The following is a 16,798-nucleotide window of genomic DNA, read 5'->3' on the forward strand; positions in this document are numbered from 1 at the left end:
TTGTGCTCTGGCTTATGATTCTACAGATGGGAACTGGTTCTAGGTCAGCTGCACGCACATAGCCTAGCTTCACTGAGCAACCCACTTGTACTGTACTACCACACTGAACCTACCCATACTATACTGCTACAAGAGTCAGACTCAGAAGAAATGGCAGACAGCTAAATTTTCCAACAGGAATAAGACAGGTTTGCTTTTTAGCTTGTTTTTAAACAAATTTATGATTTGGGGATGAGCTGAATAGAATAGATAAAATCAAAGAAAAAGCAAGACAAGCATTATTTTATGTGTAGACACTATGATTTTGTTATCTCAAACTAAGAGTGGCTTTAAAAACAACTAACTCTTCTGTCTGATTATTGCTACAATAGACATATATTGGATGAGTTATTCTGGAACAAAGTTAATAATTATTGAAGGCTTTCCCAATACTTACAAAATGTAAAGTAATAATCCCACACAAGTTAACCTACTCAGTTGTCCAGAAGTACATTTTACACATGTGTTACCTTGAAGAATAAGTGCACTCAGAGGTAACATAAAATAAAGCTAGGCATACTCTCTGTTTTTTATGGGTAAATTTTTGTTTGTTCTATAACATTTTTGTTGCTTCTTAATATAGTAGCAAAAATTAGTTACAAAACATAATAAAATGCAAGGGGAAGAGATTCCATCCACAATGTAACCTAATATCCTAGGAAACATGAAGGAGCTATATAAAGAAAACCACAAAACTGCTAAAAGGCACAAAAGAAGAGATACTACATTCTTCAATGAGAGAGCAAATTCTTATTTGTATAACTCAATGCCAATGAAAGCCACATTTTCTTTATGACATAATTATAAAGTTTGGAAAAATAAATGACTGTATCAGTGGAGAACAGCTATGTCTAAAGCTATAATAATTCAAGAACTATAGTATAGACATGGGACTAGGCAGTTACATCTGCAGAGTAAGTGCTGTATAGGAGAATTTCATATGTGATCCACGGGACATTAAAAACCAGTAACAAAAGATTATTCAATAACATTTTGGGGAGACAATTATTACTAAATATTTTGGAAAAAATCAGTGTAGAGCCTCATCTTTCATTTTTGAATGGACTAAAATGATATATAAAATAAGTCAAATTATTTAAAAAGATTTTGACAAAAATAAAATTTAATATTGAATTTTCCCAGAGAAGAGGACTATGTATCTTAGAAAGGATTAAATAATTGTGATTTTAAAAGCCCAATAAACTCACATTTTAAGGGTAAATTTGAAACAAAATCCTAACAAAAGAAAAACTACAACTGGAGGCAATCTTTGCAGAAAATGCTGCAGACAAAAATGATTTTTGTAGTTATTTATATTATACTTACAACTTTCTCTTTAAGTTTAGGATTACATCAAAATTAAAATATACATATTTATGAATACCTTGGCTATGTGAAGAATCCTTGCAACTTGATAAGCTGTAAAAACTCTTTTACCCGGTAGATGAATGAGTAAAAGACATGAACAGAAAGTATACACACAAACACATGCACACACTGACCAAAGGAAAAAAGGTGGGTAACAGATGTGGCAGAAAAATATTCGGTCCTGTAGCAAAGAAATACAAATTTTAAAAAAGACTTCAATTTATACCTACCAAATTTTGGTTTTGTTTTTACCGATAATATCAAATGAATAATGGGTATAATGAAACAGGTACCCAGGTATCCTTTTTCATTACTGGTGGGAGTGTAAGTTAGAATAAGCAATTTAGCCATTTGTATCAAGGGTCTTGCATTCTTGAATAGCAGTACCACTTCTAGTAACTTCCCTAAAGGGAAAACCTGGGGGAAAAAAAAAGCTTTATACACAAGGATGTTCACTAATAATTTCTTATATTAATGAAAACTTGGAAACTACTTAAATGGCAAGCTTCTCAGAAGGTTATTAGATAAATTATTAAATATTAAATAACCATTAAGATGATTACAGAGAAATTTCTAAAATAATGTGATTAAATGTGCTAAATAATGAAAGCAAGATGAAAAATTGTTTATACAATATGATCACATATTTGTAAAAATGGAGACATGGCAAAAAAGGAATTTTTAAAATGTTAAAAATGTTACATGCGAACAGTAGTTGCTTTGAGTAGGAGCTATGAATAATTTTATTCTTTTAATTATTTTATATTTACCAAAATTTCTATAAGAATTGTTAATCTTTTTAATGGTTATATAATGTGACTCATTAACAATTGCTACTAAGTCTACAGCAGCAGAGAAATCTCATGCTAATCATAGAGTTCAGGTTTCTGATTTTAATAAAGGTACTCTAGATGAGTTTTTAAGCCAAGGATGATAATGATCCCAATTCCATCTGACACTAGCAGCCACAGAGAGGACAGGTATATGGAAAAAAAGCTGATGGACCACAAACTCTCTTGCTATATGTTTTAATGTCACAAGAAATCCAGTGCTTAATTGGGCCTGAGAGAGAAAAAAAAAACTTTTAGGAAAAATATAATTCGTACAACATTTCTGAATGGTCATTTTTTAAAATGCTTTAAAAAATTATAAACAATTTTTTCTGAGTACAAGAATAATAAATGCTTATTATAAAAGTTTCAATTGTTGTAGCTATTTATGATGGAGAGTGTGCTACTATTACAGTTTGCTATATATTACTCCAAATTTTTTGGATGAATATTTAATATTTTTAAGAGAATAATGGGATCAATCTAAACATACTGTTTTGTAACTTGAGTTTTCAGTTAACAGTATATTGCCGTGGCTCACACCTGTAATCCACTTTGGGAGGCCTAGGCAGGTGGATCACCTGAGGTCAGGAGTTTGAGACCAGTCTGGCCAACATGGCGACACCCCACCTACTAAAAACACAAAAATTAGCCGGACGTGGTGGCGCACACATGTAGTCCCAGCTACTCAGAAGGCTGAGACAGGAGAATCGCTTGAGTTTGGGGGGCAGAGGTTACAGTGAGTCGAGATCACACCACTGTGCTCCAGCCTGGGCAACAGAGTGAGATTCCGTCTCAAAAACAAACAAACAAACAAACAAAAACACCCAAAAACAAACAAAAACCAATATATTGTAGACAATTTCCCTTGTATGAATATATGGGCTCCTCACATTTGTTTTAATGTTTTATAATAGTCCTTTTTTGGTATACTAAAATTTATTTAATCTATTCCTGAGTGATAATCATTTTGGTTAGCAATTCCTCATTATTAACAACAATGCTACATTGAATATATACATATGTCTTTGTGCACTTGCATAACAAAAAGTCTAAAATGTTTGGCCAGGTGCAGTGGCTCACACCTGTGATTATAGCACTTCCGGAGGCTGAGGCAGGTGGATCACCAGGTCAGGAGATTGAGACCATCCTGGCTAACATGATGAAACCCTGTCTCTACTAAAAATACAAAAAAATAGCCAGGCATGGTGGCACGCATCTGTAGTCCCAGCTACTTGGGAGGCTGAGGCAGGAGAATCGCTTGAACCTGGGAGGTGGAGGTTGTAGTGAGCTGAGATTGCACCACTGCACTCCAGCCTGGGTGACAGAGCAAGACTCTGTTTCAAAAAAAGAGAAAAAACAAAAAGTCTAAAATGATTGAATATTTTACAATAAACACATACAACTCAAATATTTCTGTATGATAAATTCCTAGAAATGGAATTTCTGGGAAAAAGCTTATTGTTAAGCAGACATTTACAATGTGATTACACTCACTACTCTGTAATAAGGATGCCTGTCTCCTCACATTGTCAGCAATCTAGTATATTATCACATTTTGTTTTGTCTTGTTTGGGCCAATCTAAGAGGTGAAATATATTGCCCTGGTTTTCTTTTGTAGTTCTATAATTATTAGAACTGTTTAAATCTTTTCCTAGGTGTGTTAGTGATTTGTTTTTCTTCTAGGAATTGGCCATTGTCCCTTTGTCTGTATTTCTACTCGATTATCTTTTTGTGTTAGTTTGTAAAAGCTGTTTTTAGACAAGGGAATGTAGCCTTTAATTATGTGTTATATGCACAATTTTACAAGGTTTCTTCTTTTGACTCTTTTTATTTCTATTTTTGTAGAGAATTTTTTTCATTTGAATGTAGTTATATTTATCAGTATTTTTTTTCTAATTCTGGGTTCATATCATGCTTAGAAAGGCCTTCTCTGCTTCAAGATTATAAATAATATTCATTATTATGTCTTCTTCAAGTATTTTTATGATTTCGTTATTTTACATTTTTACTGTTGAAGCATTTGGTACTTATTTGGAAGTAAGGGGTGAAATGGAGATTCAGCTAACTTTTGCACAAATGGCTAGTCCAGTAAGCCTAATAACACTTATTAAATAATCCATCTTTCCTACACTAATTTAAATGCCACATTTATGATGTACTAAATTATCCTGTATACTTGGTATATCACTAGAATCCATTTACCTCTGCTCCTGAGCCAGAAAATGGCAACTTTTTTTTTTTTTTCAGTGAATGTACTCTCAGTAGAGAAACCAAATAATACTGTTCTGAGTTGAACATCTGTAGACTATATGGGAACTTCATGTATTAAGCCGTTTTTGCATTGCTATAAATACCTGAGCTGGGTAATTTATAAGAAAAGATGTTTAATTGGCTCACAGTTCTACAGGGTGTACAGGAAGCATGGCACCAGCATCTCTGCTTCTGGGGTAACCTCAGGAAGCTTCTACTCATGGCAGAAGGTAAAGACAGAGAGAGAATGAGAGGAGAGGTGCTACACTTACAACAACCAGATCTCGTGAGAACTCGCTATCACAAGGTCAGCACCAAACCATGAGGCATCTGCCCCCATGACCCAACACCTGCCACCATGCTCCACCTGCAACACTGGGGATTACATTTCAACATGAGACTTGGGCAGGGACAAATATCTAAACTATATTACTTCCCTTTTACTAATTTATCTTTCAAAATGAATCATCAGTCTGTGGAAATTGGCCTACCACGGCCAAAGGTCAAATTTGGTATCATGCCCACCCCACTGCGAGCATTACCCACAGCTTCTTACCCAGACTTTCCTTGTCAAAGAAGGATTAATAATGCTCATTTCTCAATATCCCTAGCCAGTAAGTTCACTGTGACAAAATAATAGAATCATAAATTGAAAGTCTTATCCATAATAAAGATTGGTGACATCAGTTTCAGCTATGGAACTTTTTCTCTCAAAGACGCTCTGAGCATGAATGAGTGTTTAGATTCATACCTAGAAATGAGTAACTAAGAATCTCCTTTTCCAGCCAGTTCATCTAACCCCGTATAGATTTATATCGAAAACACTGAAAATAGACGTAGTATTTTAGCTTAAGGTAACATACTGAATGAGTAGAGCTCACATAGAATCAATATTGCCACAGTCTACTTTTAGCCACTGTGTGTGTGTGTGTGTGTGTGTGTTAGACTTCTTTCTTCAGTGATCATCACATGAAGAAAAGAAGTGACGACCCTGCGGCCACAATCTCAGTACCTCAGATGAAAGGCCATAGTGTGCTTCTAGATTCCACTTTGTAGGTTTATTGCAGTGACTCATTCCTCCTGTGTAATACCTAGACCGAGGGTCGACTTACCTATTAGACCAAGTAGCTACATTGCCTAGGCACAATACTTGCAGGGGATCAGGAAAATGTTTTAATTTCCTTTAAAATCAGAAGCAAAAAGAAAATGAACTTTTAGGTCAAACAAAATGTTTTATTATAGACTATTAATATATTCATCTTTATACCAACCCACTTATAAAATATAATCTTTAATATTTATTTATGGAGCAAGGGGCCCACAGAAGTCATAACACATCCTTGCCTGTCCCTCAAAAAATTGCTTGCAAAAGGACCACTGTAAGTTTGGTAATTCCATCATCTCTCTTTCCCTCCTGGAAATTTACAATTAAAGTCTCCTAGAAGCCCTGCAATTTAAAAACAAAAACCTGTACAATTTAGCTTACTCCAGAGTTCTCCAGATGTATTTGATCTTGAAACCTTTTTTTTCCCACATGATAACTATTGTCTTCCCCCAGAACTAGTGATCCATGGAAGACCTTGGGAAAAACTTCACATCCTATTATATTAATATTCAGAATTGATCAAGAGAAACTACAGCTGAAGTCTCTCAACCTCCCCACCCCCGCCTTTTTTTTTTTTTTTTTTTAAGCAAAGTATACAGAAGCCTAGGGGATTATTCTTTGTTCTAGGCAAATAGAATTAAAATGCATACCTGATGCTCTTTGAGAGGCATGCTACTAATATAGCCCTAACTATCCACTTGGCAAAAGAATTTTATTGTTGCACAAGTTTCAGATGTATGCTACGCAGCTCACTGAGACCCATTTAAATTCTGTTCTCTTGATTAAGTTTCCAGCGGTGTGAGGATGAAAATAATTCCCAAATGGCAAGGAAGACTGAAAAGCTGCTTTCCAGAATCCCACAACATGTTATTCCTTAACCTACCATAGCTTATTAAGAGTGACTTAAAATCTGTCCACACCCAAAAGGTTTCTCCAGTAACAGATTTCTTGGTTCCATCTCAGTTCCTGCAGTTCCCGTAACCACAGACTATTCAATTTAGAGTGCTCGGCTGCGTGAATACTGAAATTAAAATGTGCTCTCAAAATTCAATCCATAGCAAAACTGACCTAACTTAGAAGCATCTCCACAGTCAGATTTAATAAAAAGATATGAGTTTGAGGCAGAAGGCAGAAGAAGGATGAGTTTCTCTGAGGAATAAAATAAAAGTAGAAAATACGGATTTTTTTTAACAGTTTATACTGACTAACATCCCCTTTTAAAAGTCAGTTTTCTGTTTGATAGAAAATGTCAAAGACCCTAAGTCAATTCTTTTGAACTTTCAGAAGTTTTATCCATTTAGGAAGATGATCTCTATTCTTTTTCGGGAAGCAGACACATTTGTCTGCCCAAAGTGTTTTCAAATACATCAATTTCTCACCTGGGAGAAACTCACAAGCCTTCTGGTTAAATGGAAACCATCAAATCTAGGTGCTCATAATATTTTTTACAATTAGGAAACAAAATTCCTTTTGAGGAAGAAAACCTGCTCATTTAGCTACAGACTTGACTTCTAGAAGATTGAGAATTGATGTAATTTCCTGAAACACATGTATTTAGAAAAGCAAACAAATAACACAAAAACACTATTTAACCAGGCTGTCATTTGTGTGTCTCTTATCCCAGTCAGTAAACTTCAATGGAGCTATTTGATTATAGGTCTGTCTGATTTTTCTTAAAGTAGACAAGTTCTTGAGGATAGAGCTTGTGAGGATAGAGCTTGAACTTTCAAATGCCTACTATAGTAGCTAGCACATATTAAATTAGTAAAGTTTGGGGAATGAAGATCTAAATATTTGGTGGCTTTTAAAAGTAGTATTACCTACTGGAAATGTTAAATATAGTCATGACTGTTCATTATATTGTTATTGCTCATCCTGAATGCTGATATTGTGCAAGCATATGGAAAAAAATTCTCAAGAAGTAGTGCTTTAATGAAATAGAATTTCACAGGATATCACTTGTGTGTGTGTGTGTGTGTGTGTGTGTGTGTGTGTGTGTTGAGACAGAGAGAGGAAAGAGAGGGAAAAATTTCCTTGGCTGATAGAGGGGTTAAAGATCTGATAACATTGCTCACACTGATTTTATATACTCTTAAAGCCTTACCAGGCCCCTTATTTTTGAGTCAGTGGACATATCTATAACTTTTTTCAGACACTACTGAATACTAATAAAAAATAGCAGCAAATGAAAAGGAAATTGTTTTAATGGCAAATTATTTAGATAATCTTCCTGAACACCTCAACTGGAATAACTGGAAAGATAGCTAATAAGTACAGGTAGTCCCCAACATACCATGGTTCAATTTATGACTTTTTGACTTTACAATGGTGGGAAAGCTATAGGCATTCAGTAGAAACTGTAACCCCACCAAGGAGTGTCTGTATATCAGTCAGACAACAAATATTTGATGAGTTCTTTCTAGGTACTCTGTAATATGCTAGGTATTTAGTGAAGGAAATACCAAGAGAATGTAGTTGACTTTTGGTCACTGATCTTTCAGGATTCATAAACAACTTGGAGAGGTGATACCAACATACATGGAACAAAATACCTAACAGAAAACAGGAATAGAGCAGTGATTTTAAATCATGTGTCCATATGTCAGTGCCATTCTAGAAACAGCATCAAGGTGGACTCCTGCCAAAAATGAATAATGGTAACATATATATACACATATATATGCATGTATATATAACTTTTGTCTACAAACTGGTAACAGAAAAATATCTATTGGAATTTTCTCAATTTTATATTCTTATCCTAGACATCTTCCTTCAGTCATTGGTATTTACTACCACTTGATTTACTAAGAAGATGGCAAAAAGATATAAATCTGTAGCAAACACATATTAAAAGAAACAAATTCTGAAATTGCTGAGCACTTAATTTCACAGCTTCTTATTTTCCAGGAAATATACTTCTAATTGTAATGGCATATTTTATATAGAAACGCATAGTTATAATTTCTTCTGATAAAATTGTGCCTGGTTGGTAGCATGAATTAAATATGTCAATATTTTATAGTGTTCCTACTGAATGACCATCATATTCAAGTACTTTACTGCCAAAATAAATTTGGAAACAACCAAGTATATATAAGCAAGTGTTAAATGGAATGAGCAACCAATTTAATCATTTTTAAAATCTATATCTATCCTGACATTCCACAAAGGCTGTGAGGCTCCTAGTGCTACAAACAAATGCTCAGAAAATAAGGTATTTCAATGAGAGTACATTAGTCTAAAAACATTTTCTTAAAGCATGTGGTGTTTAAAATAAAAATTGAAGGATAAATCAAATTAGGAAAAAATGCTTTAGAAATGCAAAGTGACCCAATACTTACTTTTATGGCATCTGGTGGTAAGGGGTATTAATGTTTACAGCCACATTCTTAGTATTATTGTTTTTCAAATTAAGGTACATTGGTTTAAAAAAATGTAAGCTACCAAAACATAGAAAGAATAAAATAACTCTATTACTTGAGTGAGCTACCACTCACATTTTGATGTATTATTTTCCGTGCATTTTTAAAAGTTATGGCCATCCATCTACACAATTTTGTATCTAGGCTTTTTCAGTTAAGATGTGAAATTAACTTTTTCCATGTTATTAAAAAAAATCTGGCTGGGCGCAGTGACTCATGCTTGTAATCCCAGTACTTCGGGAGGACGAGGCGGGCAGATCACGAGGTCAGGAGTTCGAGAACAGCTGACCAACATGGTGAAACCCTGTCTCTACTAAAAATACAAAAATTAGCCGGGCATGGTGGCAGGCGCCTGCAATCTCAGCTACTCAGGAGGCTGAGGTAGCAGAATCGCTTGAACCCGGGAGGCAGAGGTTGCAGTGAGCCAAGATGGGGCCACTGCACTCCTGCCTGGGCCACAGAGTAAGACTCTGTCTCAAAAAAAAAAAAAAAAAAAAAAAACAAATCTGTGCTTATGATATCTTTAAAGACTGCATAGTATTCCACTGTACAGTCATACTGATCTATACACCAATTTCCTTATTGTGGTACTTTTACATTGAAGTTTATAGTTTTTCACTATTATAAGTCTGAGATGAACAGGGAAGGTGATGTTATTGTTTCCCTCTTCCCATTTCACCCTTTTTGTAGTCACCAGATCTTGCTCTATCCTCAATCAGTCAATGTGGTCTGGGGAGGACTGACCCAGCTCCAGGACTGGGAGCTGAGTGGTTTAAGTTAGTCAGTGTAACCCAAGCTCCTGGCCATGGAGTATGGTTCAGAGAATGGGATTACAACCATTTTTAAAAGTCAATATGTTCCCATGACATTATTTATTCAAAAACTTCATTGTCCGAGGTAGAATTACCATATGGGGCACCACAATGTCTTCCAATGTATCAGATAAACACATCATACAAAATTCTGGTTGGACTCGTTAAAGGGCACAGTGGGAGAAAAAGAGAAGGAGCCTGACCTGTTTGGAGAATAAAAAAGAAAAGAAGGGCATTATTTCTCTGGACAGATTTTACGCCCAGAAAAAAAGCTGGTGAAATAAGAATCGGCATATACAAGCAAATTTATTGAAGTTTATGATACATACATCTCATAATTGTATATTTCTTTCGTACACTTTAAATCCTGTGACAAAAAGGCTATACAATATTTTAGAAATTATGCTGGATTACTAAATATTAGCAGAACTGAAATCCTCAAGAGAAACCAGATTACCGAAGGTTGTTCGATGCTTGTTTTACATACAACCTCAGCTCATAAGCTCAAGGACTGATACAGAAAGAGGGTAATCACTTAAGAACTTGAAATCAAGGAAAAGTATCAACTTATATCAGAAGGATGTCCAATTTAAGCTGTCCAGAACTATATCAAAAGCTGGAAGATATGGTCACACTCTTGTGGAGTTTGAATGGATGTAGTGAATAATGGAATCTTCAAGTCTTTATTGACAAAAAGAACCCTAAATGAATAAAAGTTTTTGAATCTCTGTCCTTTTACCAAGTGACAAACAGTACTTGTGACAGTAAGATATATAGACACTCATTGACTTATGGTGGGGTTACATAAGTCAAAAATGCACTTAAGGCCGGGCACAGTGGTTCATGCCTGTAATCCCAGCACTTTGGGAGGCTGGGGCGGGTGGATCACTTGAAGTCAGGAGTTTGAGACCAGACTGGCCAATACGGTGAAACCCTGTCTCTACTAAAAATACAAAAATTAGCCGGGCGTGGTGGGGGGCACCCATAGTCCTAGCTACTCAGGAGGCTGAGGCAGGAGAATCGCTTGAACCCGGGAGGTGGAGGTTGCAGTGAGCCAAGACTGCACCACTGTACTCCAGCCTGGGCAACAGAGTGAGACACTTGACAAAAAAAAAAAACAAAAAAACAAAAAATTAATACCCTGATAAGCCCAAAAGTAAGGTCAAAAACTTCTAAGTCGAACCATCATAAGACAGGAACCGTCTGTATTTGTAGGTATAGTGTAGGCTGATAGAGTTTGGGACCTCAGAGATTAAACTAAAGGAATTCATCTATGAGCCATTGGGAGACATATTTAAGTTTACCAATAATATGAAGTTTTAAATTGGCATGCACGGAGACTTTAGGTGCACATGCAGTGGTGGTGAAGGCTTTACTTTAAACCCAAGTCACTTAGCACAGTGTCTATACTATTGTTACCTGCTTCAATGGTCAGCAGGTTGCCAGTGTTTTATTTTATTTTTAGTGACATGGTCTTGCTCTATCACCCAGGGAGAAGTGCTGTGGCACGATTATAGCTTACTGCAGCCTCAACCTCCTGGATTAAAGCAATCCTCCCATCTCAGCCTCCCAAGTAGCTAGGACTACAGGAATTCGCCACCATGCCCACTAATTTTTTTCTTTTTTGAGAGATGGGGGTCTTACTATGTTGCCCAAGCTGGTCTTGAACTCCTAACCTCCAATAATCGTCCCACCTTGGCCTCCCAAAGTGCTGGGATTACAGGCATGAGCCAACATGCCTGGCTGCCAGTATTTTATATACTGCTTCCTGAAACACTTGAATAGCAGTTTTGACCCTTGTTAACAGGAGAAGGTGGATTGGCGTGCCTTATGAAAGATCTACTAAAAAGAAAAACAATAAAGCAGGTGCAGGAAATCTATAAATAGAATAGAACAAGACCAAAGGAGGGATTGAGACATGGATCTACATGCCATGTGGATCCAGTCATTTCCTACAATGATCTGAAAATTTGGCTTTGAGTTTCCTGCCAGCCAAGGCAAGAGTAACAAGAGCACTTAAGACAATGATTCATGCTATCTGGAAGAAATAGGAATATGTGTTTTTCATTGGGGTGGGGGAGGGAGGGAAATTTCCACATATGAACATTTGGTACGTAATTAGTTTCGGAGGTCTCTAGGCTACCATTGTAACTAACAATGATTACCTTTCTTTATATGGCACGCAATACTTTGCAGAGAAATTTCACATACTTTCTTTACACAAAAATCCTGTGAGGTAAGATTCGAGGATATTATTAAAGCAATAATGTAACCCTCATTCATTTATCTAAGAACCTAGTCTAACTGGAAACGCAACACAAAAAATAGAAAATAAGCAGAAAGATCTCTGAGATAGCAAACCAAATAGCAGAAGTGTATGCACGGAAAAGAGCCTCTCACTCAGAACCTATATTCTCTTATTTAACCTGAAATTCTAACAAGGTTAATTTCCTTCCTAAAACCGCAGTGGATTAAAAGTAACAAAACAAAAACCATTACAGAGAAGCACTCTGAAAGCCTCCTAGATGAGTACACAGGAGAGCAGAGGCAAGAACTAAAAACAATCAAAAGAGCAGTTAGCGCAAAAACAGAAAACTCTAAACACTCACTAAGTAGGATAACCTCAGACTCCCTCGGCCCTGGATCCTGACCCTCCACGAATCAATTCCTCACAAGCCACCTCAGCGATCTTTCAGGAATCGAAATGTGATCCTGCTTGCCTGCTCCCAACTCTTGGCAACCCTTCATTGACTTTCCAGGCTCATAAGACAACATTATTATTTAAAAACGGTCCACAAGGTCTCCTGAGGTTCTGATTGCTGCCTGCCTCTCCAGCTTCATCTCACTTCGGCCCCACCTGCTTGGGCCTTTTGACATTTCCTTCGCTTTACCTGGAAGTGTCTCACTGCTGCCTCTTCTGGGGGATCTGAAATGTCGTTTCCTTAGAAAGCCTTACCTAGTCCTGGAGTCTACATTAGGTTTTCCCGTGCACCTTAGCGCCTTTGCAGTTGAGAATTTATCACAGTTGCACTTTGTCTGATTGTTTTATTTGTTTGTTTGTTTTTTGAGACGCCAAGGCTGGAGTGCAGTAGCGCGATCTCGGCTCACTGCAACCTCCGCCTCCCGGTTTAAGCGATTCTCATGCCTCAGCTTCCCCAGCAGCTGGGATTACAGGCGTGCACCACCACGCCCGGCTAATTTTTGTATTTTTAGTAGAGACAGGGTTTCGCCATGTTGACCAGGCTGATCTCAAACTTTTGGCCTCAAGTGATCTGCCGTACTCGGCCTCCCAAAGTGCTGGATTACAGGCGTGAGTCCCCGTGCCTGGCCAGTCTAATAGTTGAATACCTATTTCCTTCAGTCTACTGTGAGCTCTGGTGGAAAAGGACCATATCTGGCCCGTACATATGCCAAATAAGTATTCACTGGAAAAAAAAATGAGTAATGTCACAGGACAAGCATACATCTTCCTAGTATATAATCTTAAATTTTACTAAAAGATCTTTTTGAGAAGATAGCTGTTTTACTAAAGAAAAAAAATTACGAAGTACAATGCAGAATTCATACGAATATTAAAGCTAAAACAAGACTTTCAGAATGCTTTAGGCTACACCCCCAGACTTCTCTGGAGACATTAGTGCTTAAAATACTATGGAAACATGGTGTGGTAAAAGATGCATTTCCCAAGGGATCTGGATAACCAGCACTTATCCTCATTTTACTGGAGGAGAATATATGTCTGGAAGGTCTTTGCAAACTACTAGGCTTTGTGCGTTATAACATTATTATGGAAAAATCTGTGTTTCTAAGACGGGGAATGATTTAGTTATTGCATTGCTAATTACAGGTGGGACTAGCGCCAGAGCCCAGGCCTCTCGGGGCCTGTCTAGCCCACAGCTTTTCATTAATGCACAGCACCTGCCACCTGGTCCCTGCTGCAAAGGGTGGCCTCTCGAGCTAGGAGCCATATCTAGGGCGGATAGCCTATGCTAGGCTCAAAGACACTCTTAAGTTCCGATCAACCAGAACTGAGGAGCGGGTAGGAAAACCAAGCCGAGCCTTCCCCGGCTTCACAATCCGCAGGCTCTCCGCTGTCCGTGGCGGGACTGGGCAGTTTCCCTGGAGAACTGCAGCCCGGCCCGCTTCGCTCAGGCCCAAGCCCGGACGGCTCTCCCCCTGGCGGGGAACTCGCAGCACTGCGGCGTATTCCGGAGACGCCGTCAATCTCCGGATTTGAAGCGCAGGCGGTATCTAAGGGGCCTGGGAAGCGGGAAAGCTCGGGAGTCACTCACGAGAGAACACCCTGCAGGAGTCGACCCAGCTGCCTGGCTTCGTGGTCCTGCAGCGTGGCCCGTTGCTTCGCGCAGAGGTTGGCCACAGCTCCTGGCTAGGAAACTGGGGACCCCTTGGTTTGCCACCGAGGAGGGTGGAGGTCCCCGTCAGTCCCCTCGGGGATGCAGCCGCATTTTCCCCTCCGTGCGTCTGGCCGGGAGCCAGAGGATAGGGCTGTGGAACACAGGCAGGGCGGGCCCTTCGGAACCCGGACGCGAGGGGAGGCGAGAGGCGCCGGTGTCCCGCACGCCCACCGGCGCCGACGCAGGAGAGTTGCGGCCAGCGGCCCACGGAGGACGCCGGCGACGCCGCCGCCTCGGGCTCGCGGGCCGCGCGCGCACGCGAGTGGGCGTGGGAGGCAGGGGCGCTACTAGCAGGCGGCGTGCGCGCGCGCGCTCCCCCGCGCCCTCCCTCGCAGGCCCGCCCGGCCCCGGCGCGCGTCACGAGGGGAAAGCTAGAGAGCTGGAGGGCGGGAGAGAGGGTGGGGAAAGGGGGTGGGGCCGCGGGACCGGAGGGTTCCGAGCGGCGGCTGCAGAGCCGGAGCTGGGCGAGGGCGGCTGCGGTCCCGGCGGCGGCGGCGGCGGCTGCGGCGGGAGAAGATGGTGGCGCTGGAGGTAGCAGCGGCTGGAGCGGAGCTTTATTCCCAGGCTTGGCACCAGCGCTGTCACTAGCGCCGCCTGCTCCCGCGGGCCCGCGGACCCAGCTGTCAGGCAAGGTACCACAGCCAGGGAGGGGTGGGTGAGAAGGGGTGCCAGGCGCTGATGCGGCCCCCGAAGGAGCCCGGGTCCTAGCCAAAGGGCGCCCCCGGACGCGAGAGGGGCTGCCTGGAACAATAGTGCGGAGGAGCGGGGGCAGCAGGCGACATCCAAGGGGCAGTGCCTGGAACCATCAGCCAGCGAGGCGGGGTAAGGCGGCGTTGCGGGCGAGACGGCTGGGGTCCGGTGCCCGCTCGGATGCCAGGCTTCGGGCGCAGCAGGCGGGCCTGATGACAGTCATGGCAGGAGTGAGTGTGTGAGAGTGTGTGTGTAAAAGGTACAGCAGAGGGGATGGGGGTGGCAGACGGAGGTGTTGGGGGGTGACATTTCCAGGAATCCCCGCTAGGATCCCTCATCTCTCGGCTGACTCTCCTGGAGAAAGAATGTGATGATGGAAACGGTGAGGTGGGCAGGATGCACTTGGTGTGTGAAGTGTGGAGGGAGGCAGTGGGGTGGGGCGGGTTTGTAAAATTCTGTGTATGTGTGTGTACGCGTTTGGTTGCATCCACGTTCCCCAAACAGCGCCCCAAACCCAGAGATCTGCCGCTGCCCTGACTTGATGTCACCGGCTAAGGCTGTGGTACAGTGTTTGTTATTTTGACCCTGCAACTCTGAGCAGTCTCTGTTCTGCTCCTGCGTGTGGATGGCCCAGTGTAGGGATTCTCGCTTCCCCTTCCTCTGGCCTCATGACATGGGGATGTGAAAGTGAGCATGTTGCTTTGAGGCACATGGCAGGGAAATAGGATAACCGTTACGCATTCTGGGCTTGCTGGTGTACCCGGTTTTGAAGGGGGCTTCCATCCTCTGATACTACTTCTCTGCTTAGCACCTGTTCCATAAGGGTCTTGTACTCCCTGACTCTGCAGTTTCTATTGTTTTTCTCTTGTCTGACCTGAAGGAGAATAGTGTTGAATGATCAGATTTCTCTTCCTGTCCCCACAACTTTCAATGCTAGCTAGACCTTCTCCTTCCACATTTAAGCACTGAAAACCTTATGGCTAGAGGATGGATGGTCTTTGTATTGGTTCTTTTAGAATGAACTCTGGAGGTGTGTACGTATAGAAAGATGCGGTGGGGCGGGGGGCAGTCTTTAAAAAAGAAGAAAAATATCACACGGAGAAGTGTTTGGTGCCCACCTGGTCAGCGTCGCACAGCCAGGGCGTTTTCCTCAGGAAACAGGATACTTTATTTCTACTGCTGGTGACATCCACTCTCCCAGCTGTCACAATAGCTAGGTGGTGCCGTGTATCATTTGGAAACTGAAATCTCCCAAGACCCACAGTGATGGGGTCCCAGGTCAGTAAAGTCCCTGTTTCCTACCTGATATAGCCCACTAGTAGGGAATTTGGAAAAATGTCAGGCTGGCAATAACTCACCCAGTGGGAACAAGGACACATAAATGCATCGAGTCTATGGCTGTTTAATTGTCTCTGCGTGGTAAAGATAGGTGTGTGTAGGGTTGGGTAGAGATAGGCAGGAAGATGGCATATTCATGTGTATCCAGGGCAGTGTGATTCCTTCTCGCCTGTATTTCTCCTGCGGTATTCATGAGTATCTCAACACTTCTGTATTAAAATGTTGTATGTCTAGCTTAACCTGTTTAGGACATATTTTAGTCATAACACCTTAAATTCTACTGCATTGCTATCGGAATCCAAACTGGCTGCCCAGTTCTCTTCAAAAAGCCCGTAGCAGTCATGGCCACACAAGTAAATATACAACGTGTTGGCACCAGAGGTTTCTTTTTCTTTTTTAAAATTTTTGTTTTGCGTTCTTTTATGGCAAAGGTTGCACGATATCGTTGTTTCATTGAAAATAATAAAACTAGGACTATCCACATATGCTTTTTTTCTTCCCATATATCTTATTTAATGATATA

General features: G+C 40.5%; 1 protein-coding gene across 5 annotated transcripts in view; it reads left to right on the top strand.

The window, feature by feature from the left end:
- Positions 1-13,579: 13,579 nt before the first annotated feature.
- Positions 13,580-16,798, top strand: part of APBA1 (amyloid beta precursor protein binding family A member 1) — a 226,858-nt gene continuing 223,639 nt past the window's right edge. For 3 of the 5 annotated variants that reach the window (XM_007969446.3, XM_073021532.1, XM_007969449.3), the window contains exon 1: positions 14,674-14,879. The gene's annotated coding sequence lies outside the window, so the exon portion shown is untranslated. The other 2 variants (XM_007969448.3, XM_007969447.3) reach the window with 2 other exon arrangements.

Source organism: Chlorocebus sabaeus, chromosome 12, assembly GCF_047675955.1.
Source record: "Chlorocebus sabaeus isolate Y175 chromosome 12, mChlSab1.0.hap1, whole genome shotgun sequence".
NCBI classification, from domain to species: domain Eukaryota; kingdom Metazoa; phylum Chordata; class Mammalia; order Primates; family Cercopithecidae; genus Chlorocebus; species Chlorocebus sabaeus.